General features: G+C 40.3%; 1 protein-coding gene across 1 annotated transcript in view; it reads right to left on the reverse strand.

Annotated features, from left to right (window-relative positions):
• The window catches only part of RAB3C (RAB3C, member RAS oncogene family), a 262,371-nt gene that overhangs the window by 218,884 nt on the left and 16,948 nt on the right, over positions 1-26,539 (reverse strand). The window lies entirely within an intron of this gene.

Here is a 26,539-nt window from a genome sequence, read left to right on the forward strand (position 1 = left end):
TCAAATAAGATAATGGAAAAACAAAGATGGCATTCCAAAACAACTGGAGAGAAATGATTATTCACTCAGTGGACTTAGACAAGCTAGTGTCTTTGAAAAAAAATAAACCTGGATCCCTATATCCTTTCCCAGAATAGTTTTTATATGGATCAAAGATTTAAATGTAAAAAGCAAAAATAAAATTACCAAAAGGAAACACGGAAGTTTAGTGCTTTCTAAACATATTAATTATTTATGGAAAACTAAACAATAAAGGAGATATTGGGAAAAATAGCAAAGCATGTCAAACAATTAAAATCTTTTATATATGAATTGGTTTATGCACATGAAATATTTAAAAATATAATGGCAGACTAAAGAGTAATATATAATATGATGCCATTTATAGAAGATTGTTTACCTATCTCTACAAATCTATAAGTGTACAGAGAGAGGTTCAGAAGAATATGCTATAAAATAGTAATAATTTTGTTCTCATAGGCAAGGGATATGACTATTTGTATTGTTTTTTTGACTATATGTATTGATTCAACTGTTTATAATAAACATTTATAATAATTATAAAATAATATAGCAATTTAAAGCAAAATTAAGCTTGTATGGAATAATAAACACAGGAGACAGTAAAGAAAGTACTATGAAAGAAAAATAAACAGAAACTATTATTCCAATTTCTTTAAAAGAGGATATAACTTACACGTACATAAGAAGGAATGTATGTGAACTGGTGTTCAGAGAATGGTTGAAGATCTATCATTTATTATATTTCATTCTCAAGTCATCATCTGGCTTGCCATACAAATGAAATAACTCATTTAAGATAATTATGACTCAATTTATCTGTTTATGACTGATACAAAGAAATATAAGGAACCATATTTTAGGCACAAGGTAATGCTTAATAACTCTTTTATTGGAGTAGTTTTAAACTAAAAGGTTACCTGATTTTTGAAGGACCTGTGTTTTATTAAAAGTTGCTTTCATTTAAAATTTTAGTTTTTTTATCTTAGATCTTAATATCTCAAAAGTTTAAATAAATTTTAACAAATTTGTCTCACATTTTCTCTTTGTTTTTCTTCTTTATCAAGGAAAAAAACCCTCACTATTCCTTTTATAGCTCTGCGCGCATGCATGCATGTGTGTGTGTGTGCACACCTGTGTGCACAGGCCAGTACCAGAGGTTTGGAAATGCAAATCATTGGCTGCATCTCTCCTGTTATTTCCCAATGGAATATGTACTTCTTCCCAATGGAATAGGTTAATATGTATATTAATCTTACATATGATACTGCTTCCAACTCAACAGCTCAATAATAGTGATTCCACCTGTATAGTAAACAATGTAGAAAATATATATATATAAATATATTAAAAATTAAGTTTTATGAGAAAAAAATCACTTTCCCTTGTTTTAGGGAATATAAAGTGATTGTGGAAACTACTTTATGGGGCAATTCATTAGAGAATATTATAAAATATATTTTGATTTTCAAGGAAAACTATAAAAGAATAAATCTGAAGGCTTTCTTGATGACACCCACCCCTAGACTAAGCCAAGTTCCTCTGTTGTAAGCTTATATTCATCACCCTGAGAGTTACTATTCCAAGTAGACTGTAAATGTTGAATGGAGGATTTGTGTTCACCTTGTTTACAATTGTATCCTCAGTGCCAAGGGTCGTGCAGAGCACAAAATAAATGCTAAATTGTTTACAGAATACATGAATGATTTTAAAATTGCCCTGGGATTAAAACAAAAATTCTATAGTTTGTTGTTTTACACATATACAAACACATATAGTAACATGTATAACATAGTATATAACATGTACTATTATATGAATGTCATATTAAATATATGGAAACACAAACATAAATTAAATTTTAAAGGCAAAAATATATTTTCTAATATTTACTGCTAATGTATAATCTTGTACACTTCCTGGTATGAATACCACCTCTACCATCTCCTACCACCCCTGTCACTTTGGAGATAACTGATCTAAAGAATTACTGATCTACTGATTTAAGAATTACTCATCTAAGAATTACTCATCTATTGATTAATTTAATGGTGACAGAAAACATGCAGAATAAACAGGAATCTAGAAAAGCAGTCAGTGTTAGTCATAATTAAGAAAGTGGTCAGTGGTTCAAGAACAGAAGTAAAGGCCAATATTTGAAATTCAAAACTCTACGATGCGACATAGTCTATGTGAGAGTTTTGAGGCTGCTGCCACTACAGCTGATCCTAAAGATTACACAGGGACAAGGAATAATCTGGTTTAAAGTAAGGTCTGATTTGCCTAAGGTTAACATCCCCATGTCAGTGACATATTATAGACTCAATTTTGATGCAAGCTACAAAGCAAAGACATTACCCAGTTCCTGTGGAAACAAATGCCCAATTTAATTTAGGCTCAGAAAATGTGATCTCTCCAGATCATGGGTAATCCTGCTTAATCCAAACAGTCAAAGCTGTTCTCTATTTCAGTTCTGAATTTTCCCTTTTTCTCTGTCTTCGATATTAGTCTTTCCCAGACCAGAAGATAAAAGAATGCTGTGGAAGTGATATTCAAAATGGGTCTCAGGGATTTCCTAGCCATTCTCAGTAATTCACAAGGGAATCACAGTCTTAAAGGCCTGTCCTGAAAATCACCTGGAGAAAGTGAAAGCGTTAGTTACCCAGACATATCTCACTGTTTGCAACCCCCATAGACTGTAGCCCGCCAGGCTCCTCTGTCCATGGAATTCTCCAGGCAAGAATACTGGAGTGGGTAGCCATTCCCTTCTTTAGGATATCTTCCTGACCCAGGGATTGAAGCTGGGTCTCCTGCATTGCAGGCAGATTCTTTTAACATCTGAGCCACCAGGGAAGCCATGCCCGCAGAAACACAGCTACACGAAACTCAGAGATGATAACACATGGAGGCTGAACAGATGTGACCATACTTCTTTCTCCAGTAGCATCCCTAGTTACAATTTACAATCATAATTATGAAAGCTGATAATAGGGCTTCCCAGGTGGTGCAGTGATAAAGAAATCGCCTGCCAATGCAGGAGATGCAAGAGACGTGGATTTGATCCCTGCGTTTGGAAGATCTCCTGGAGAATAAAATGGCAACCCATTCCACTATACTTGCCAGGAAAATGCCATGGACAGAGGAGCCTGGTAGGCTACAGCCCACTGAGTTGCAAAGAGTTGGACATGATTGAGCTCGCATGTAGTTACGTGAATGCAGATCATGTTCAGCACACATATGCCAATGATCACATGTATCAGAAACCCCCAGGGTTTCTCCTAACTCAACTAGACTTGCTATATTCTATTACTTGTTAAATCCATCCTTCATTATCCTTCCATTCTTCATTCAAAACCCAGAGCTTACAATCTGGTTCTCTTAACTTTTACTGACTGCTCTTCTGCTGTCTAGCTGTACCAGTCTTTTCTCCTCATTCACTCTCTTTTCTCCCACCATGTTTCTCTGTTTTGCTTCCTCTCAATTCTTCCCAGACTCTGATCTCTGTTCTGTTAGCTAATATTACTAAGAATTTAGCAAGAATCATCCTTTTTAAATCACTAGCACAAGATGGATCTTGCATCTTAAATCTGAAACAGAGATCAGAGTTAGAAATCCTCATGTCACATTTAAGAAAATGTGAACTGGTGCAAAGCCAGTACTTTATATTTGTTCATTTAAAATGTTGCTGGCTACATGAGTTGAATGTTTTAAATGCATGTAATTAGGGTTCCACGAAGGAGATTATGCAATTTTTTTCAGTTTATAATGGTCAGATACTGAAAATTATTTGCATATAAATTGTCAGTTATGAACAGAAAGGCAGGGAATCGGGAATGCAGGAAAGAAATCAGGGGCTGTCAGAGACAGGGGAAGAAGAGTGTCGTTTGATGTCATTGTAGTGTCTGAGAGAACCAGAGTGTGCTGCTTTTTGAGCTAAGGTTTTATCTTCAGCTGTCTCCAGCTGTCAGGGAAATGCACTGTCTGGGATGGGCAGAACATTAAAACATTTCAGCAGAGATGTTCATTACTTTGGCTAATGGAGTTCAAAGTTCCCTGAAAAGAGAAATACTGGCCAGGCAGATTTTGATGAGGAAGGTTTGGAAATACTTCTCCACTGAGGGGAGGCTAAGGGAGAGACATTTAGGAAGCAGAGGCCCGTAGCCTATATCAGGCATGGTGGAGAGTGGCAGTGACAGGTCCAGAAAGCCCAGGAGATTATAAAGACTGAGTGCCTTGGAATGTCAGACTCCCCACTTGGGTGGTTAGGACACTCAGGAGGGGAATGGCATGAATAAGGTGGGTCTGGACTGTGGCTGTGAAGTCAGGACGGAAGGGAAGATGGAGAATTCAAGGACGGTACCAATCATCAAATCCAGAGACGCTCCCAAAGAGAGGATGAAATCTGAAACTGGAGGCCAGTGACAACAAAAATTAAGTTAGAGGCAGTGAGTTTGGAAGACAGGGCTTGGAAAGATACTTCAATTGCAAGTATGACTTGAAAATTAGTTAATAACCAATATGGAATGGGTACCATCAATCAGAGCTGGGTTCCCCTGGTGGCTCAGATGGTAAAGAATCTGATTGCAGTATGGAAGACCCGGGTTTGATCCCAGGGTATGGAAGATCCCCTGGAGAAGGGAATGGCAACCCACTCCAGTATTCTTGCTCTGGAGAATTCCACGGACAGATGAGCCTGGTGGGCTATGGTCCATGGAATTGCAAAGAGTTGGACACAACTGCGCGACTTTCACTTTCACCACCAATCAGAAGAGATGTCAGAGAGAGCAGTCGAACAGTGTCCTGGAGCCCACCTCCTCTGGGGCTCCTAGTTTACCAGCCAGTGGTGGGGCACTTGGGAACTTGAGACAGGAGCTATGTATTTACTGGAGAAATATGACTGAACAACCCAGATGTACGCTATAAAGTGGCTGTCTAGACAGCCCATTTCTGGGCTCCCCTTTCTATAAGGAGGGAACATATGACCAGTTCTTGCCCGAGGATATGAAGAAGTGATGTCTGGCTCACAGCTGAGGTAACCAAGCACTGGGAATAAGATTATTTTCCCAGTGACGACAGGGAAATCTTGAAGGTGCAGGATGATGGTGCCATAAGATGGAAACCCTCTGGATTCTTGAGTTTCTACTTAAAGGAGACCTTCTCAGGAGAACTGCCCAACAGGAAAACCAGAACTGGACTCTGCACAACTGAGAAATGAAACTTTATTGTCTAAACCTACTCAGGTTTTAGGACTTTTACAGTAATTAGCCAACCTTGAACAAAACATGGCATTAAAATATTTTAGCATTTTTATGCGTCAGTTTCACACTGATAAATATGAACAAATTTCTTAGTTTACTGGTTTTCTTTGAGAGGCTGTAGAGCATTCTACAAAGACTTTGGGGGTAATAACTTAAAAAGATAAGTTTCACTGGTTACCAAAGGGGAAGGAGGGAGGGATAACTTAGGAGGAGTAACATATACACACTACAATATATAAAATAGATAAGCAACAAGGGCCTACTGCATAGCACAGTGAGCTATATTCATTATTTTATAATAATCTATATAGGAAAAGAACCTAAAAATTTTTTCTTTTATATATATATATATATATATATACACACACACACATATATATTAATATATACATATACATATACATATATATTAATATTTACACACACACACATATATATACAACTTCTGCTATACACCTGAAGTTAACATGACACTGTAATCAACTAGAGTTCAATAACAATAAATAAATTTCTGTCTCTTATGATAATATCTTTCCAAGAAATAAGAAAGGTTTTTGTTTAGTTTTCTGTTTTTCTTACATTTTGAAGCATGAATTTTTATGTTTCTTTTACATAAAAAACCTATAAAATGATGATGGTGAATATCAAAGTGAAGGTCACTCAGTCATGTCCAACTCCTTGCAACGCCACAACTGTAGCCTGCCAGGCTCCTCTGTCCATGGAATTCTCCTGGCAAGAATACTGGAATGAGTAGCTGTTCCCTTCTCTAAGGGATCTTCCCAACCAGGGATCGAACCCAAGTCTCCTGCATTGCAGGTGGATTTTTTACCATTTGAGCCATCAGGGAAGTGCCCCCCCCCAAAAAAACCTATAGAGATTCCCATTTTACATTGAAAAGCCCAAACCTACACAATCACATTGTAAACTGATCTCTCTAAGGGGAGATGTTCAGGGGAGAGTCTCATTCAACTCTGGACCCACAGAAGGGGCCAAGAGGATTCATCCATCCAGTGCTTTTGGAATAAATGTATCAAATCATCGCTACTAGAAAGGCAATGTGCTGAGGAAAAGCAAATTAGAAGGCAATTATGGAGATCAACCTGGGGTCTTCTGCTAATTAACTTTATGATGTAGAATTCTCCATGAACCTTCAGTCCTTATTTATTTGAAGGACTTTGGTAACTTTTCAGTTTTGGCTTCTCATTTTCCAGTGAGAGAGCTGTGAGGCCCTGAGAAGAGGTGATCAGCTCATATCCAGATAACTATTTTATATCCAAACTTAAATGAAAACTCTGACTTTCATAATTGAAGATTTGTGGTGTTCTCCCTTACTGTGGCCGGAGAAGGCGATGGCACCCCACTCCAGTACTCTTGCCTGGAAAATGCCATGGATGGAGGAGCCTGGTGGGCTGCAATCCATGGGGTCGCAAAGAGTCGGACATGACTGAGTGACTTCACTTTCACTTTTCACTTTCATGCATTGGAGAAGGAAATGGCAACCCACTCCAGTGTTCTTGCCTGGAGAATCCCAGGGATGAGGGAGCCTGGTGGGCTGCCATCTATGGGATCACACAGAGTCGGAGACGACGGAAGTGACTTAGCAGCAGCAGCAGCAGCCCTTACTGTGGCACCTATTAATTTTGACTCTCCAGTTGTTTTTCATCTGCAAAACTTAGATAACATTTATTGAGCCTCATACAGTGACCATAAAGAGAGCATGAGGCAGCATCGGCATGCTGAACTGCACTCAGTATCAAAGGAATGTGACCTTTTTAGTCAGCTCAGGGACCTGTGAGGCTGTGAGCATCATTAAACCTAAAGGGTTAGAATGACCTTTAATTTCAGTGTGTCATTAAAAAATCCTATAGTACGTGTTTCTCCTGGACTCAACACACTACCATCTACTCTCAGATGCTCTTGTGAGTCATAAATTGCCAGCTAAAGCAATAACTCAAAGTTTTGGATAATGAAGTTATTATTCTGTTGATCAGAAAATAACTGAAGTATCATATTGGCTAAAAAGCTGGTTTTAGAGGTTTTTCTCATCCGAGCCCTGACTTCCCTTTTAACTGTCTTCAGCGCCTTATCCAACAGCTCTTCCAAATAGAAGATCTGAATTTGACTTGAGATCTAGCGTCTAAGGTGGCACCAGTGGTGAAAAACTCAATTGCCAACGCACAAGACCTAAGAGACGTAGGTTCAATTCCTGGGTCAGGAAATGGCAACCCACTCCAGTATTCTTGCTTGGAGAATTCCATGGACAGAGGAGCCTGGAGGGCTACAGTCCATGGGGTCACAAAGAGTAGAACACAACTGAAGCGACTTAGCATTCATTCATTCCAGCTTCTAAAGAGGAACACTGAATCAAGTATAGAATGCTCCTCCTTTATATCTCAATACTTCTGGGTGGATCTAGAGAGACAATAATCACAGCCTGCAATAGGAGGTGAGCAATACAGAGTGTGATCATCCTTTTCCGAAGCTGACTCCCTGACACTTTGAAATGATACAGCAGAGAGTGCCAAGGGGTGCAGCTTGAGAAAAATTATTTGTGTGACTCCTAATTGAATATGTCACCCATGAGTGATCACTGGGCTCACCATTTAATGAACCCACTAAAATCAAGCTGGTGATGCATGGAGCTGACCTTTCTTGTCCCCACGAGTGCTGGGGGAACAGCCTCTGAAGGCTGGAGGCAAAACTGAGAAGCAGGCAGAATTGATCGCGCTGCCTTCTCTTTTCACGGCGTGCCCTGTGCTCCACTTACAGAGCTCCCACCCAGCGCAACAGGCTGGTGTCCACCCGTGAAAGGTCCGCTCTTGCCTCGCCCTTTCAGCTCGAGGCAGACCTGGAAATCTGCCAGTCACCCTGAAGAGAATATCACCTCTGCTTCGCTAGCTGGGTGACTGCTGTGAAGCCTGCCCTATTGACAGGGTCTTCCCAAGGAAACCTCATATCTAACAGCTTTCCTTAAAACTCATCAGAAGAGCTAACACATATATAGTCATAGGTTCATTCTTTTAAAGAGCCTTTATGGAGAGCTAATGTGTCAGGCTCAGCCAGGTATTAAGGGTGAAAAGGTATCTAACAAACTGCCCACTGACCTTAAGAAATGGAGGCAGGGGCTGTTTCTAAGTGCCAGTGACAACATAACATGATAGATATAATGAGAGAAGGTGCTAGAACAGAGGAGGTCCCAACCCTGCCCTGGGATGAGCATGAGTGGTACCCCCAGAGGCTATCTATAACTAAAGTAAACAGCCCCAAAGAATCAAGCCTACCACCAAGAGAAAAATCATCAGGCCAATCTTTCTCATAAAGCCAATAATAAAGGGTCCTTCATGAGGTTCTGTGCCCCTTCGGCTTCGGACACTAGCTCCTGACCCACCCACATCACAATAGGCAAAGTGGAGATAGATGAAGTTCCTTTCTGGACTCACCCTCCTCTCCTGGAGCAGAGAAGACTGAGATCCTCACCCCAGGCCCTGCCTGACCAGGGGTGCCCACAGTATTTGCTACCTGAGGCCCCGGACCCACTTTGCCCTTATTGTATTCCCTCTTCCCCAAATGTCCTCCTTCACAACCCCTGGACTCACAGATTAACTCCTCCCTGATTTCAAGGCTCAGAGAAATGGCCAATTCTTATTCCAGAAAACATTCCTGAGGTTCTCATTTTCTCTGCTCCCACCATACCTGCTGTTTAATACTTGTCACAAATCACACTAATAACCCTGACCTGTATTTTCACTCTTGTCTGCTTGAAGAAGACAGATCTATGTCTTCCTCTCTGTGCACAGCACCTAGCAAATAGTGAGTGGGTGCTCGTAACATGTTTATAGACTAGATAGATGGGTGGGTGGGTGGGTTGGTGAATGGAAGAATGGTGTGTCTTTATTTTTCTGTTGCCTTTAAAGGACTCAAAGAGAAATGGGTGCTGTTTCTTCCTCCTTATTTCCAGGTAGCTGTGTTCCATGTGTCTGTAAATCTGAAGCATATTTTCTCTATTAGACGCGAGACATGATTGGTCATGAGATTATATGCTCTGCATATTCATTTAGGAGAGATAAAAGAGAAAATTAGAATCCAGGGATCTCTCAATTTGTATTCCACGGCATTATAGTCAGCCTGTGGCACTTGCTGACATGCTGCAGGTTAGTGAACTTCGCAGAGGGAGACCTGCTACATCTCACTCGGGCCCAAGTGGTTCTATGTGTCTGCTGACAGCCTTGCAGCCAGATGCAAGAGGCTTCCTCCAAGTCATGCGTCTTTTCCCTTCCCTAATGCCTCTCCTGCCTTTAATACTGTCTTGGAAATAATGTTCCCAAAATGACAACGGCTTTTGATCACAAATCACTTTCTTATCACTATTAATTGATTCTCGAACCACTCAGTTTGATTGTTAACTAACAAAGAGCCAAATCAGCCGTTCCTTTGTGCTCTGTAAATACCATGTTTAAGGATCAGGCTTTCATCATTGTGCCCTCCTGAACAGCCTTTCCTATCTTCCCAGGCCCATTTGCAAATGTGACAAGACACAGAGAACAGAAGCTGGTTATGACAATTTCTTTCCATTCTGATCAAACCTCTTAAACAATTTTAACACCAGAAATAGCATGAAAACGAGAAGCTAAATTATAAACTAAGAACCAGGAGAAATGGTTAGGACAGAAACATTTCTTCTCCCTTTCTCATTTTTCCTTTCAATTGCGGGAAGGTCAGTGAGTGGAACACCCTTGGCCTCTCACTTTCCTTCACTCAACTCTGCTCAGGGTGACTCACCCAATTAGCGGGTCTGGGGAAAACAATAGCAAATGAGTGAAAAACCTTCCTACAGAAGGCTGATCACTCTCTGCTTGCTCCTCAGGGAGAGGTCAAGGTGGACCATTACCTTCTGTGAATGTCTAACTCTGGGGCTGTCAAATCTAAGCCACTTTCTCCAGTATCTGCCTTATAATTAATAAAGGTGAGTTTTAAATTTCTTCCATCTGTTAACTATTTTGTCTTTTTTCCTCCATTTTTCCAAAACTCAAGACAGGAAAGAGGATTCCTTATGTTATTTATGTTGCAGAATTTCTGGCATGTACCTCACCAATGGTTTATTTGCAGGAAAAGTGGTAATTAAAAGTACAGGCTTCCTAGGTTCATATCCTGGCTTTGTTTGTCACTTATCAGCTGGGAGCTGTCCACCTCTGTGCCGATAACATATAACTCCTCTGTACCTTAGCTTCCCCTTTACAAAATGGGGGCAGAAATATGCCTACTCATAGGGTTCCTGGGAGTACCCTGTGCCTGGTCTAGCCTAACACATGCTTCCATGAGCTACTTCTGTTATCATTAAACCATGCCATATGCTCACTGGGGTGCCTTGGATGGCAACCTAATATTGATTCCAAACACAGTGAACTGTTTGGCTTGTGCCATTACTAAACCAGCAAATGTGTGTGTGTGTGTGTCTGTGTGTGTCTGTGTGTGTCTGTGTGTGTGTGTGTCTGTGTGTGTGTGTGTGTGTGCATGCACTTAGTTGTGTCTGACTGTGACTCCATGGACTGTACCCCGCCAGGCTCCTCTGTCCATGGAATTGTAGAGGCAAGGATACTGGAGTGGGTTGTCATTTCCTCCTCCGAGGAATATCCCTAATCCAGGGATTGAACCTGTGTCTCCTGCGTCTCCTGCATTGGCAGGAGGGTTCTTTACCACTAGCACCATCTGGGAAGCCCACAAATACTAGAACCAAATGGACCTGAGAAATTTTAGCTTCAGGTCCTAGTTCAATGAAAGATGAGACAAAGGGCCAGAGAATTGAAGTAATTCACCCAAGGTTGCACTTGGCAGGTCCAAGGCTGGGCATCCCATCTGTCTGGACACGGGGCCCACTGATTGTCTCTCCACGTTAGCTGCTGCTCTCCCAATTGTGATTTCTGTTCACTGCACTTCTCACACCCAGTCTACTTGCCCATTTAATGCAGTTATTAAGTCTAGTCACCAACCACATTGTGCCTCCGAGGGTACAATACCAGGCCTCAGTAAAATTTTGAGCATTACAACAACAATAAAAACAGCTATTTCTCCCTGAGCCTCTCAGTATATTTTTCCGATTAGAGAAAGCTGAAATCTGACTTGCCCAAGATAATTCATGTAAGAAAAAGCCCATTAGAAAAGCAGTGCTGTTGATTTACTAGCATCCTTCTATTGCTTTGATCTTTACAACGCAGACCATTTTTAAAGCCAGATATTTACTTCTTGATTGTTCTTCTAACCCCCGCTGCTTTCCCCCCGGGGAACTCACTCTTCTGTTTGCAACCTCCCAGGCAGTGCAGACTAAATATAGTATTGAAGTAAAATCCCTGAGAAGCTAATGAACTGTTTTATGGAGATTGAGGCAGGAACTCTTTTCAGGAGTAGTACTGCAATTAATTGGACGTGGCCACACAAAGGCACAGTTTCAGAAACAGGCAAATTATGATAGGGAATTTAGAAGGTCACTAATGATGGCCTGAAAGGTAGAAAATGATTACTTTCAATCATGTATCAACCTGGATGCCAAATCAGACATCTTAATGTATGTTTTCAATAGAGGGCAATTTGCTTAAATTTCCAAAATGAAAATGTGGCACATTTGCCAATAATCGGTCTGAATAGCTAATTACCAATTACATTCCACTGAGAATCTGCTACCTGTCATGCTGTAACCTTAGAGTTCTCAAATATGGGAGAGGTGGTCAAGTATATTAGCAGATAATTAAAGTTGCAACAGCTCAAAGAGCATTGTCCTTTAAGACCCTCAATATTAGTTCCGTTCAGTCGCTCAGTCGTGTCCGACTCTTTGCGACCCCATGAATTGCAGCACGCCAGCCCTCCCTGTCCATCACCAACTCCCAGAGCTCACTCAGACTCACGTCCATCGAGTCAGTGATGCCATCCAGCCATCTCATCCTCGGTCGTCCCCTTCTCCTCATGCCCCCAGTCCCTCCCAGCATCAGAGTCTTTTCCAGTGAGTCAACTCTTCACATGAGGTGGCCAAAGTACTGGAGTTTCAGCTTTAGCATCATTCCTTCCAAAGAAATCCCAGGGCTGATCTCCTTCAGAATGGACTGGTTGAATCTCCTTGCAGTCCAAGGGACCCTCAAGAGTCTTCTCCAACACCACAGTGCAAAAGCATCAATTCTTCAGCACTCAGCCTTCTTCACAGTCCAACTCTCACATCCATACATGACCACAGGAAAAACCATAGCCTTGACTAGACGGAACTTAGTCGGCAAAGTAATGTCTCTGCTTCTGAATGTGCTATCTAGGTTGGTCATATTAGTTCAGTGTGGAAATAATCCTTTTCAGTTAACTTTGGGTAAGTGACACAATGGATCAATAACAGTTAGCCAGATTATTTTTAGGCATGTCCAGCTATTCTGCTACCAATGACACTTACAGCTAATTTTTTTGGAACCCAAGTAAAGAATAACTCCTTTTTTCTCTTTCTACATATCTTCAAGAATTGTTATTGTGTTTAACTATTTATAAAAATTGGAATCCAAGTGAAGTTGACCACAATGTTACCAAGTTATAGAGCTAACTGGATTCAGATTACAAAATTGAGACAATTAGCATCAATTTTCATCTCTATCAAAAATGTTTAAATTGACAAAGCACACTGTTTTTCGTTTCCACAAATTATTGACCTTTATGAAGCAATATATAGATAAAAAGATCTTATTAATCATTTTATGAGAAACTGAGTCAGATAGTAGTCTAATAGATAACAGTGTGAGATCTATGAATTAGATTCAAACTCTAGCTTTGCCACTACCTTGTTGGATGACGGTAAGGGAATTACTTGACTTCTCTGAGTTTCAGCTGTCCCTTATGGGAACAGTGACATATGAGTGTCAGATGCCTCACCCAGAGCTGGTATGATAGGTTTAAGATAGTCACTCCACATTAGTCATCATTATGACATCTGAGGACCCCAAGAAGCAGGGAGAAGCAGTTTTTAAGGAACCTGAGTTCTGTTTTAGATTATCATGCTTGACTGTTTGAGAAGTGGAACTGTCTCATGCACGGTATAGAGGTCAAGAGCAGATATTTGGAGATATGTGAAAGTGAAAGTATTAGTCAGTCATGTCCGAATCTTTGCAACCCTATGGACTGAAGCCTTCCAGGCTCCTCTGTCCATGGGATTTCCCAGGCAAGAATACTGGAGTCGGTTGCCATTTCCTTCTCCAGGGGATCTTCCCGACCCAGGGATTGAATCTGGGTCTCCTGCATTGTAGGCAGACTATCGTTTGAACCATCAGAGAAGCCCTGTAAACAGGTTAAATGGATCATATAGGGTGACTGAACAGAGCTGAAAAAAATCAAAGAAAAATTCTGGGAATAAGTGGAGTTGAAAAAAATTTAAAAATCTAGGAAGCGTCAACACTTATGAGAAGAGCAAAGAGGAACAACAAACAAAGAAAACTAGAATAAGTGGTCACAGAAATGAAAGGAGAACCAAGAGGGGATGATACCACACACTCCAGGGAAGATCCAGAGAAAGAGTGGCTGAGTATTGACAGGATGAGGCCTAGAAATAGGTCTTTGTATTTGATACTTAGGATGTAATTTCCACCCGTAATGTGAACAATTGCACCTGCCTGTGGGGACAGAAGCCAAGCTGAATGGACATGAAGAGTGACTGCAACTCAGGAAGAGGGGGCTTTCAAGAGGGCTGGCTGGGGAAGGGAAAAGGCAGCAAGGGCAGTGAGTTCAGGAGGAAAATAAGCGGAGAGGATGAAGCATGGTTGTGGTCATTTTAGCAACAGTTCACTAAAATCTGTGTTGTTTCCTTCTAAATGCACAGCTAGTCTCTATCCCATAGCCTCTTGCAGTTACATGTGGCCACTCAGCTAACTTTTGTCAAGGAAATGTAGATTGAAAATATTGGGTTGGACAAAAAGTTCATTGGATTTTTTGTAACATCTTACTGAAAAACCTGAACAAACTTTTTGGCCAATCCAATCTACACCAATTTGAAGGCAGTATTTGTACTAAGTAGGTGTGTCTCTTGCCAAGTCTCTGGAAGTAACATTTTCCTCACTGTTCCCTTCGGGTCCTGACTCCACACTCTGGGACCCTCTGTTTCCTTGCTCCTCCACGGTCTCATCTGATGTTGGCAGCGGACAGGATGCCTTCCTTGGGAAACATGTAGTTTTTGCAACCCACTTTCTATTAGTATCAAGCATTGTTAAAAAGAAAGTCACAGGCTTATTTCTGCCAGAGCCCTGGTTTCTATGGCAATATAACTTCCTCAAAAGCTAAACAGGCTTCTAATCTTCTCAGACCCAAGTCTAAAGTTCTTCCTTTGACACAGTTCTAAAGGCCACTTTATTACAACTATGTTTTTTGGTTTTGCCACCTTAGGAATCATATACACTGTTGTACCTCTACCAGGAAATGAACCATTTCTGTAACATTTTTAAATAGACTGTATCCTAAATTCCAAATGATGATGTGAAAATTAACATCTGGAAGTATGAACAACACATGTTAAAGACAGATTGTATAGAAGGTAAATGTATGGGACTAGTTTCGTAACTGTTGAGATAAAATATGATAAGGTTATTGGTGTGTTTAGTCTACCTGGGGGTCTGAGATAACAGATGCTGACATTGAGGTGGAGATCAATTAGGACACCATCCCACAATCTCTTCTTTTTTAATATCCAGATGGGTTTCTGTCTGTCTTCATGACATTTTCTTGCCTTGGGCTTGCTTGCACTATGACTGGCAGGGCTCATTCATCTATAATCTCAGATAAGAGAGTGAGGACATGGGAAGGTTTGAGAGATACGGCAGTACGAAAGCAGCACTCCAGTTCTCTGTCCCATTGACCACTGAGCACAGCTCCAGCAGCATCCACTGCCTTTATGAGCTCAAGGGTCAACTCATGTCCTGCTCACCCAATTAACCTTGCTCTGACAAAAATCTGACAAAGCAGGCTTCATTCCCTTATATGAAGTTGATTACGGGTATCGACAGCCAGCCTTCAGGGGAGATAAAAAGCAGCAAAAGCAATTTATTCACTCACATGACTCTAGGATGTTTGTTCCGACGGGATCAACCACAATCCAGGGAAAGATCTGATGAAAAGATTTACTTCCTTAGTCTTAAAACCTTAATGAAGAATATGAACAATGTAACTCAACTAAACCTATTTGTTGGAAGCTTCCCTGTTACACACTTGGAAAGTTAGTAAATTACAACAATCACACCTGATTCCTAGTTTTATAGCTGAAGACTTGCTGTTCTCATTTTATAATGGTAAGTGCAGCTAGCATTCTACAGAAGAGCGCATCTACTCTGACAACAGGCTTCCCTCGTAGCTTAGTCAGTAAGGAATCTGTCTGCAATGCAGGAGGGCCGGGGTTCGATCCCTGGGTTGGGAAGATCCCCTGGAGAAGGGCATGACAACTCACTCAAGTATTCTTGCCTGGAGGATCCCATGGACAGTGGAGCCTGGTGGGCTACAGTCCATGGGGTCGCAAGAGTCAGACCTGATTTAGTGTTTAAACCACCACTCTGTCAACACCATCCTGGAAAGCCATCTGGTATTTTATTCTGTTCTTCGATTTCAGGAATTCTTAGACCATGCTAATGAGGGTATTTTTAGAGTCGTATATTTCAGCTGCATCTTCTATCCCACCTGAAGCAGGGTAGCTCCGAATAATAACAGCACTGAGCATCACAGTAATTATTATTTATAATTACTTTCTCACGGTAGGTTGGCTCATAAATTTTAATGGAGCTCTTTCCACAGTGTTGATTGCCAACCTTCCTGGCATTTGTGGGATAAATGTTTATCCAAATAGAAATAATGTGGTCAAGTAATTTCATAGTCAGCCTGAATCCTCCCTTCTTCACTCCCCCTAGAGGCTATTTTAAATGCATAATATTGGAGGGGAGAGGGGTGATGATTATCCTACTTTGGAAATTCTGATGTCTGCACATTGACTCCTGATATTCATCTTCCTGGCAGAGATGTACATTGGTATAAAATAGCTCCTGGGCAGGCAGACAAATTTACTGCCAGCAACTAGAAGTTCAATTCGTTCTAAGAGACAGGCAAGAGTTTGAATCCAGGAAAGAAATCAGAAGCGTCTCCCCTTTCCCTCCTCTGGATTCATTTTTAGCTAGAAAGGGGGTAAGAGAAATCAACCACACTTCACAAAGACACTAGAAATAGAAGGTGTCCTTGCAAAAAGCATGCACAACGGGAGGGGATTTTTACACTCCACCTATACATACAGTTAGGTCCATACCATTTCTGTCCTTTATTGAGCCCATCTTTGCATGAAATGTTCCCTTGGTATCTCTAATTTTCTTGAAGAGATCTCTAGTCTTTCCCGTTCTGTTGCTTTCCTCTATTTCTTTGTACTGATTACTGAGGAAGGCTTTCTTATCTCTCCGAGCTGTTCTTTGGAACTCTGCATTCAAATGCGAATATCTTTCCTTCTCTCCTTTGCTTTTCGCTTCTCTTCTTTTCATAGCTATTTGTAAGGCCTCCTCAGACAGCCATTTTGCTTTCTTGCATTTCTTTTTCTTGGGTATGGTCTTGATCCCTGTCTCCTGTACAATGTCACGAACCTCCATCCACGGTTCATCAGGCACCCTGTCTATCAGATCTAGTCCCTTAAATCTATTTCTCACTTCCACTGTATAGTCATAAGGGATTTGATTTAGGTCATACCTGAATGGTCTAGCGGCTTTCCCCACTTTCTTCAATTTCAGTCTGAATCTGGCAATAAGGAGCTCGTGATCTGAGCCACAGTCCTCTCCCGGTCTTGTTTTTGCGGACTGTATAGAGCTTCTCCAACTTTGGCTTTAAAATACTAATCAAGACTAATTTTCAAAAATCTAATTTCAGTGTTAACATTAATTATGACTAATCCTTGCGTGGGTGACTCCAACTACTTTTTCTGTCTTCCTTCCTTTTCTTTTAGAAATTTTTATCTTCGAAAGAAATATATTAATAGAATATCCAAAATTTAAAGTTACTCTAAAATATATAACTCTAAAGAAACTCTAAAGAAATAACTCTAAGTTATTTCTTCAGTTAAATCCTTTTATAGGAAAATTTCAGAAAGAATTTGGAGGCATCAGGGAGAGAGAGCTTAGATTTTTTTATAATTCTAGCACCATAATATAAAAAAGATAACTAATTGTCTAGTCATTTAGAGAGAGGGTGGCAGCAAGAGAAAAAAGAAAGAGGAAGAGAGAAGTACAAACGAAGAGACAGAAAAGCAGATACAGAATTACAGAAGGTAGCTTGGATATTTTACATTGGTTTTGTTTGCTTTCCTTGTTGAGTCATAAAAAATCAGAAAGACTTTTAAAAGATCATTAAATGTTTTGGTTTTCCAAATATGATACTTCTATATACAAGAAAACATTGATTCATGTTGTTTGACAGAAAACAGCAAAATTCGAAAAGCAATTATCCTTCAATAAAAATAATTAAAAAAAACAGTGGGGAACTAGAAGCAAAAATTTTAAGTCCATTCAAGCTAGAAAGTAAAAATGGAAAAAAATATTCTTTGGAATAAGAAAAATTAAATGATAACACTTTCTCTACCTGTTCAAGTCTCTTCCATGGGTACTTCCCAATAATTGTAAATTTTACAAAGAAAAGTAACCTGATGTAACCTAACCCTAACCCCAAATTTCTTTTTAAATCAGATTTATGATTTCCATATGCCCCTTATTAATTTTTCAAACATTTTAAGATTGTGTATTAAATAACAAAAGTTACACAAAGGCACAAAATTAAGAAAAGCGTGTACAATATGTTGATATATTGAAAATGTTTGGTCACTGAGTCACATTCAACTCGTTGTGACCCCATGGACTGCAGCACACCAGACTTCCCTGTCCTTCAGTATCTTCTGGCCAAGGCTGAAATTCTCATATGCCTTTTTTATATTCTAATGGCAACAATGTTCCCCTGGGACTTGCAAAGGAGAGGACACTGAAGATTAGATTCACCACTTGTAGGGGAATAATTTCTCATCCTGGTCTGGCACATTTTTTCCCTCTTTATTTGATCTTGCCTCAGTAGAAGTGACTGACAAAACAATCTTAATTGAAAATAGGCTAAAGGAAGCATTTTCTGAACGTGGAGTCCAAACTGTGGACAGGAACATGGGAGTCCACTCATAAAACTGAGTTGCAGACAGACCAATAAGGTGAGGCAAAAGGAAAAAAAGGGACAAGAGTGCAAGAGCAAAGTGATGGTTGAAAGTTCACCTGTGCAGAAATCAAACTATATACAGGCAGGAGTGTGGTTTCTAAAAAGATAATGGCATTAAGGAAGGAGATCTAGGTAGGAACCATCTATAAGAGAACTGAAATGGAGGATAAAAGAATCCAGAAATTTTCTGTTTCTAGGAAATCAGGATGCCAGGAAGACCAGGTAGATGATTTATTTGAAACTGAGCAGGTAAACGGGTATGTTTGGATTTTATATATTCCCTTTATCCAAGAAGGACTGGTCTCAAAGTAGGGGTAGAGCCAAAATAATAAGTAATTATTTCAGCTGTCCCGAGTCTGCAGGTTTGAGAGTTACAGGAGCAACACGTCTAACAGATTAATTAATATAATGCTATATTCTCCACTTTTTCTCTTTTACATTTTCTTTTCCATATACTCAGAGACTCCCAATGTCTTATTTTAATCTATTCTCCAAATGAACTATAAATTAGATAATCAGAATTAAATAACATGTTAACACAAATGCAACACATGTCCTCTCCTATGATTTCCTGTTATTTCCATTACCAAACCCCATGAGCTGTCCACCATCTAGCGACGTGCATGCTCCCGAGTCCCCTGGTAGCTGAGCTGTTGTGGCCATGCATCTTCTAAACTGTAACAGAAGAGTTATTTCATTTGCCTTTCTGTGTTAGGAAAAGAAGAGTTACAGTATGTTCTAGAGTGCAGCCTCAGGGGCGCAGGGAGGAAGTCAGGGAGAATCTGAGGATGTGCAAACCCTGGTCCTGACAGTACCAGTCAAGATATGGAGGATGACAGGTTCAGACGCAATTAGTCTGATTTTGATTCCTAGGATGACAATTCAGTGCCTGGCTAAGAAAATAGCCAATTCTCTAGACACCATCCCCATCAAACACAGAGATCTATTTTGCATGCTAGATGATGTAGCTTTTTTTTTTTTTTTAAGTATTTTTTTGGAGGCAGGAGAAGCCTTTAAAAGGCTTTCCTTGAACTGTTGCACCTAGATTAAGAAGTATTCATTTGGAAAGCTTCTGTTAAGGACAGACTGCAAGCACCCCATGTAACTGATCCCACATTTGACAAACAAGATATTCTTTCTTATGCGTTTGACCATAAGCTGGTCATCTGGTCACTTTCATACCACACTTCCTCCTCTGTCCTTAGGAAAACTGGAGAAAAATTGATCACCTTCACACACATACCAGTATTCCAGGGTCATGTCTCCAGGACAGATGGCTCAGACGGCTCCTCCCTTCAACTCATAAACATAGAGACAACAAATGTCCTTGTCACCTCTCAGAGCACTCATATAAACTGCCCCCTTACTGTGGGCACCCAAATAGAACTGAATTCATCAATGTACTTTTACCAAAAAGTGTTACTCTTTTGTATAAACGCTGTCCTTTCCTATCTTTATCCCTGATACTTCAGTTTAGCTACAAGTCTTGGTCTTAAATGACTTTTCCATCTGCAGTGATGATCAGCAACCTCTAATATATTGTTACGAAGCTCGAGTTTCTACCCATTGCCATGGGAAGGAAGCCTAAAAATGGGTAAACCCAAGTTTTGTGAGACCTGGGGTTCATGCAATTTGTGGGTACCCTGGCATCTTAGAGAATGTGCAGTGCTCCTCAAGGGGTCAGAGAGACACGTTCCCCAGAGGTAAATGTGGGGCAGTCTCACTTCTTTATCTTATATCAACAGGGGAAAGTCTCAGAATGACAATGCATACCTTTCTGAGACTGGATGTTGACCTTTTTACTGGGTCCAAGTAATGAAGAGTGATAAGAACTAATCTTTACTGAGTTACTATCTATAAGGTGCTATGTTAAGTGATACAGTACACACTTCTTATTATTGATAAGCATATTATGAGATAGATATCCTAATTGTGCCCATTTTACAGATGCAGTAACTGGGCCTGAGAGAGGCTAGGAAGCCATGACTCAGGACAGTTGGCCATCGGGGCCTGTTCCCTTAACCAGACTGCTGCCCTGGCTCCTGGGAAGCAGAGGCTCTTGCAGCAGATCTGCTTTCTCTGTGCAATACTGAAACAATGGAGGGAAGAATGGTGATGATTACGAGAACTGCAAATAGGTGGATAAAATTAGGAGTACAACCAAAGACACTTGACAATCAAATATCCATAGAGTAAATGAGCATGATCAGGACTCTGACAGACATAACCACACTCATTCATGTACTCAACATGTGTGATGTCTCCCGTGTGCCAGCCATCACGGGCGCTGAGACTCTTGAGTTGAATAATGCATGGTCTGTTTTGCCCACAGAAGCTCATAATTTAGGGAAAGAAAGTAAAACAAACTAAATGCCAGATTGTTCGGGTAAGTATCAGTTACTAATATGACTTTTAATGGCAAGTTTTATCTCTTGCTCTTATCTTGACTTGTTCTGCATTTCTACATGGAAAAAGTATCCACCAAATACTTTCCCTTGCACTGCTGAGTCTTCATCACTCAAATACACAGATAAAAAGATTAGGGTCCTGGCAGAACCCCCTGGGGGTGAGATGGCCTATGCCAATGCTTTCTCTTCCACTTTCCTTCCCATCACCTAGTTTACAGAGCCCCTGGACTCTTTTCGTAACAGCTGCCACATCCCAGGGGGCATACCTCATTGCCAGAGTCAGTGAGGGATGTATCTTTGTCTTCCCCAGACCCCCATTCTAAAAGATACATGGAGTAGTGGTTTTTCAGGTTTCATTCTCCCTGCCTTCATCTCAGTAAAGGGTTAGGAAGTTGAAGAAATGGACTCTGGGTGCCCCACTTGCTTAAAACAGGTCAGTTTCCTCCAGTCTCTAGGATTCTGCACACTTCAGCCTTTAGCAAATGACTCTATATCCTAAAAAAATATTTAACAATCACTGCGGCAAAAGATAGAGTTTGAGGAAACAAACCTCTCTTTGAGATCAAGAGAATGGGATCTCAATGGGAACCTTCCCATTTTAATTCACAGTATATTCAGAAACACAGAATAAAACAAACCAAAAAAATGAGCTAATGGAGAATAGAGAAAGAGTACGTGTAACCCTCGGTCTCTAGGGATGCATCAAATAGCAGGGAAAGACAGGAATGAGGAGCAAAGTTAGCAACCAGTGGGGAGTGGGACTATATTTAATTCTGAACTGAAGAAAGGATGACAGGCAGACAGGGAAAGAAAAGAGGATGAAGAAGCAGGCAAACCCATTGTCAGGTAGAGTATATTGGAGACCCTGAAGCTTTGATGATATCCTTCCAGGCACCAGCATCCCCTGTTTCTAGCCACTCCAAAGGATAGACCTCCAGCAGAAAGCCACATCTGAGTCAACCTAAGGCTGTTCTGCTCCAGAAATCAGAAGATCAGACCTGAGTATCTAAGTTTACCCCTCCCTGGATCTATCCTTGATCTCAGCAGACTAACACAGACCTACCTCCAATTCTGCATGAGCAGACACAATGTGACAGGAGTTAGTCCACTTGAGTGGAATCTGTTCCTTAGAGAAGCAGTTATCAAACTTTATTGCATCATACTCATCTGAGAAGCTTGTTAGAAATCTAGATTCCCTGGCTCTCTCTCAGAGTGATTCTGATTCAGTGGGCTCAGAACCTACATTTTCAAAAAATTCTCCAAAGAATTCTGACCAGGATAAACCTTTGAGGACTATGTCTCTGGAGAAACCATGGTTCCTGGGCTAAAGTCATTGACTAGACACTCCTCTGGGTAATAATGGTGCTCAAAAACACCAGGCCCCTGCTTTATACAGCTTTCTGTGCTTACTTTCATCTGTGTTCTTCTATAATATTCTGAGATTAACCCATCTGCAAATTTGAGAGCCTCTCAACTATAGAAGCCTTTATGTTGTCAAAGCAGAGACATTACTTTGCCAACAAAGGTCCATCTAGTCAAGGCTATGGTTTTTCCAATGGTCATGTATGGATGTGAGAGTTGGACTGTGAAGAAAGCTGAGTGCTGAAGAATTGATGCTTTTGAACTGTGGTGCTGGAGAAGACTCTTGAGAGTCCCTTGGACTGCAAGGAGATCCAACCAGTCCATCCTAAAGGAGATCAGTCCTAGGTGTTCTTTGGAAGGACTGATGATAAAGCTGAAACTCCAATACTTCGGCCACCTCATGCGAAGAGTTGACTCATTGGAAAAGACTCTGATGCTGGGAGGGATTGGGGGCAAGAGGAGAGGGGGATGACAGAGGATGAAATGGCTGGATGGCATCACTGACTCGATGGACATGAGTTTGGGTAAAATCCAGGAGTTGGTGATGGACAAGGAGGCCTGGCATGCTGCAATTCACGGGGTCGCAAAGAGTCGGACATGACTGAGCAACTGAACTGAACTGAACCGAACTGAGTAGGTACTATCAACAATGCTAGGCAAAAATGTATAAGAAGGTCTTGATTTTCACCAGTCCCTGAGTAAGAGACCTCGGTTCTTCCATCCAGTTTCAGCCCTTGACATCTATTAATATGTTACTACAAAACTTAATTTAGAATTTTCCTCTCAGAGCCAGACCTACAGACTTTGCTACAACATTCACAGAAGCATGCCATAGAGCAAAATAGAAAAACACTTTCAATTTTCACTTTCTTGTTTCCAACTGACTATAAATTTGTGGAGAATTAAAGAGTAGAGATGAAATCTGAGCTAATTTTGACCCAGAGGTTAATTGCTTTGCAAAATCTGAAGAGAAAAAGAAGTCACTTCTTAAAAGAGGAGGATGGATCTACTGGCTAAAATAAAGTGAAATGATTTATATCTGCACATTATTTTCCACAACTACCATATAAAGGCAATGATGTACCTTAAGAGTTTGGGTCAGCCTTTCACACAGGTGGTACAAGTTGAGGAGGCCAGGGAAGGTGGCCCTAGAGTGACACCCACTGCTGTAAGTTTCTTTGGTTAATAAGTTAATACCCTTAGGATATTTCAGATATGAGTCTATCCGTTATGCATAATTTAGTGTAAATTAATATTTAGCCTCTGATAACTTTGAAAAGATTAGGATTCCAAAATCCAGGAGGCTTCTTTCACCAGCAATGCTCCTTCTGAGAATTATGCCTCTCAGAAAAATGGCCTCTCTATTTAGTAGTACAGTTAGTAAATTAAGTAGGAGTTGGGAGAGAATTTGCCACACTTGTCACCTGCCTCCCTTCCCAGAATGGGGGGGATGTTCTTTACTCCAGTGAGTTTGATCTGAGCGGGACTTACTTTCCAGTATTTTGCTCTTGATATTGCCATAATAGCTAGGTATGAAAGACGTAGGTTTGTGCTTTCATTTACTCCTTCTCTCATTCAGATATTACTGAAAAATAACTTCCTTCTAGTTCAGCCTCTGTCTGCAAAGGCTTGTACTCTTTGCTTTGAGCTTCAAACTTGTCTTCTGCAAAAGAAGATCTCTTTATTTTATCTAACAGCAAATGGGAGTAGAAGGCAGTGCCATGTGCTAAGTTGCATTAGTTGTGTCCAATTTCTTTGCAACCCTATGGACTGTAGCCCACCAGGCTCCTCTGTCCATGGCGATTCTCCAGACAAGAATACTGGAGTGGGTTGCCATGCCCTCCTCCAGGGGATCTTCCTGACCCAGGGTTCAAATCCTCATCTTTTATGTCTCCTGCATTGGCAGGTGGGTTCTTTATCACTAGCACCACCTGGGAAGCCCAGTACCTCTCTATAAAGGTGTGCCCTTTAAAATATGTGTCAACAATGCCATAGTTTTTGAATGATATCAATAATTTATTTCAGAACTAAAGCAGCTGTACTCAAATTATGGCCTGGGGGCACCCAAGTCCCTTCAGAAGATCTCTGAGTTAAAAATTACTTTAAAATAATACTGAATTATTATATGTCTTTTTCATTCTTTCTTTCATAAGTGTTCAGTGGAGGTTTCCAGAGGTAACAGGTTACATGACATGTGATATAGCAAAAGACTGAATGAGGAAGCAGATATCAGAATCCAGCTGTCCTCTATGAAGTCAGACATTAAAGAGATTTACAGAAATACAAAACAATATTACTCTTCTCACTATTTTTTTGTTTTTCAAAATGTAGTCCTTTTCATCAAAAGTATATAATTTATTTTTGCATGCAATGTGTTTATTATTGTTATTTTAAATAAATTAGTAAATTTTTTCAGTTTTCACTTCTGGTATAGTAAATTATCAACAGATAAAACCCACATATACACAAGTTCTTTGGGGTCTTCAATAATTTTCAAAGATACAAATGGGCCCTCAAATTAAGAGAACACTATATAAGACACATTATACATATTACATTATTCTTCAAAACTACCCTATAATGAAAATATTTTTATCCTTAATTTATAGAAAATGAAACCAAGACATAAGAGAGTAAATAATTTGCCTAATCAAATCATCGGACACCAAAGCTCATTATTTCTCCCCATGCTCTCTTGCTCCTCTTATTAAACCTGGCCTTATGATTGGTCTACTTGTGAGACTGAGTATAGAAATGGACAATGGGCAGACCACATATAAAAATAAAACTGACCCACAACCTGTAGCAACCTGCCAGGAAACCACCCCACTTATCTCCAATAAACAACCCAGGATGCCAGCCTGCTATTAGACTTGCAGGAAACTAGATTGCTATCTCTAGTGATGATCCAAGAATCTATTAATAAATAAAAAGTTTTGTAAACAACTGATTCAAAAGAGTCAGGACTTATTAACTGAAATCTTCTTCTAAATTTAGTCTCCACTTCCAACTTAGGGCCAATCAGAAAAAGCTAACTATGCATGCCTAACCATCAGAAATAAGCTGTTCTCTTTCTAATTATCCCACCTACAACTCCCCCTGCCAAGAACTTTCACTCAGGACATCACCTGATGCCTTCCTTTTTCTCTCCTGGAAGGCTTTTCCACTCCTCTCTCAGCCTTTCAGTCTCTGCCAGAATACAAGTTAATAGTGGCTGGCTCCTTAGCTATATCAAGTTCAGCATAAAGAGCCTTTGTTTTCTCATTTAGTTGTTCTTCATTTACTTCCACGCTTGTTTCTGTGCCATTATCCTGTAAGTCATCAGAAGACAGGAAGCTTAAAAACTCTTGGCCCCCTCACCTCCAGAGTCTAGCACTTCATACAGTACAGAGTGATCATTCATAAACATCTGGTCATTAAGACATCTGGGCTTGTTTGACTGAAACAGGGTGACTACCTGGTTATCTGGCTGTTCACTTCACACCATCCAGCCTAGTGGGGTTATACCACACCCCCCCCCCCCCCCATCACTGATTTCCAGACATTTGGCCTTCTGAGACCTAAATAATATTAATAATTGTGAAAAATGAAAATTTTCAATCTAAAATAAAACCAAAAGTTATAAAATGAAAAATATTATGCATGTGTACTCAGGAAAAAAAAAACATAAGGACTGAGAGGCTGATTTCTGGTAAATGATAATATTGAAATTTTCTTAAATGATAATGAATTGGTTAAGGGCTGCCGCATATCAACCCTGGAAAGTTTTGTTCATAGTTTCCAGACACATGAACAAGATATGGGTTGGTCTCACAAAATAAGCTGAATTGAGTTTTGACTGTATGACTGGATTCATTTTGACTGCTAGGGGAATTTTCAAAGTTGATCTTTGTTTGTTTTTTATTTCAACAGGCTCTAACTGAACCCCTCCATCTTGACCTTCCCTACCCATAAAGAAACCCACCCAGTGCCTCAAAGGAGGCTGTGATGTGCTAGAGTTTACATGTCCCAAAGTGTAATTCCTCTGTTATTCCCTCATAAACTCACTTTTGAACAACAGAGTTTGCATCAGCTTACCTCTTCATTTAGGTCAGCATAATAAATAAATACAAATGGACAGAGAACTGCCACATTTTCCCCTCATCTTTTCAGAGATTAGATAAAAGTTTCACTGGTGTTTTTATTTTCTATGTAGACATTCACTCATATTTGAGTGAAAATTAATTTATCTTTTAAAGAAGCAGACCTTAATGGCCACATATGTACTCATAG

The sequence above is a fragment of the Budorcas taxicolor genome, chromosome 20, assembly GCF_023091745.1.
Source record: "Budorcas taxicolor isolate Tak-1 chromosome 20, Takin1.1, whole genome shotgun sequence".
In the NCBI taxonomy this organism is placed as follows: Eukaryota; Metazoa; Chordata; class Mammalia; order Artiodactyla; family Bovidae; genus Budorcas; species Budorcas taxicolor.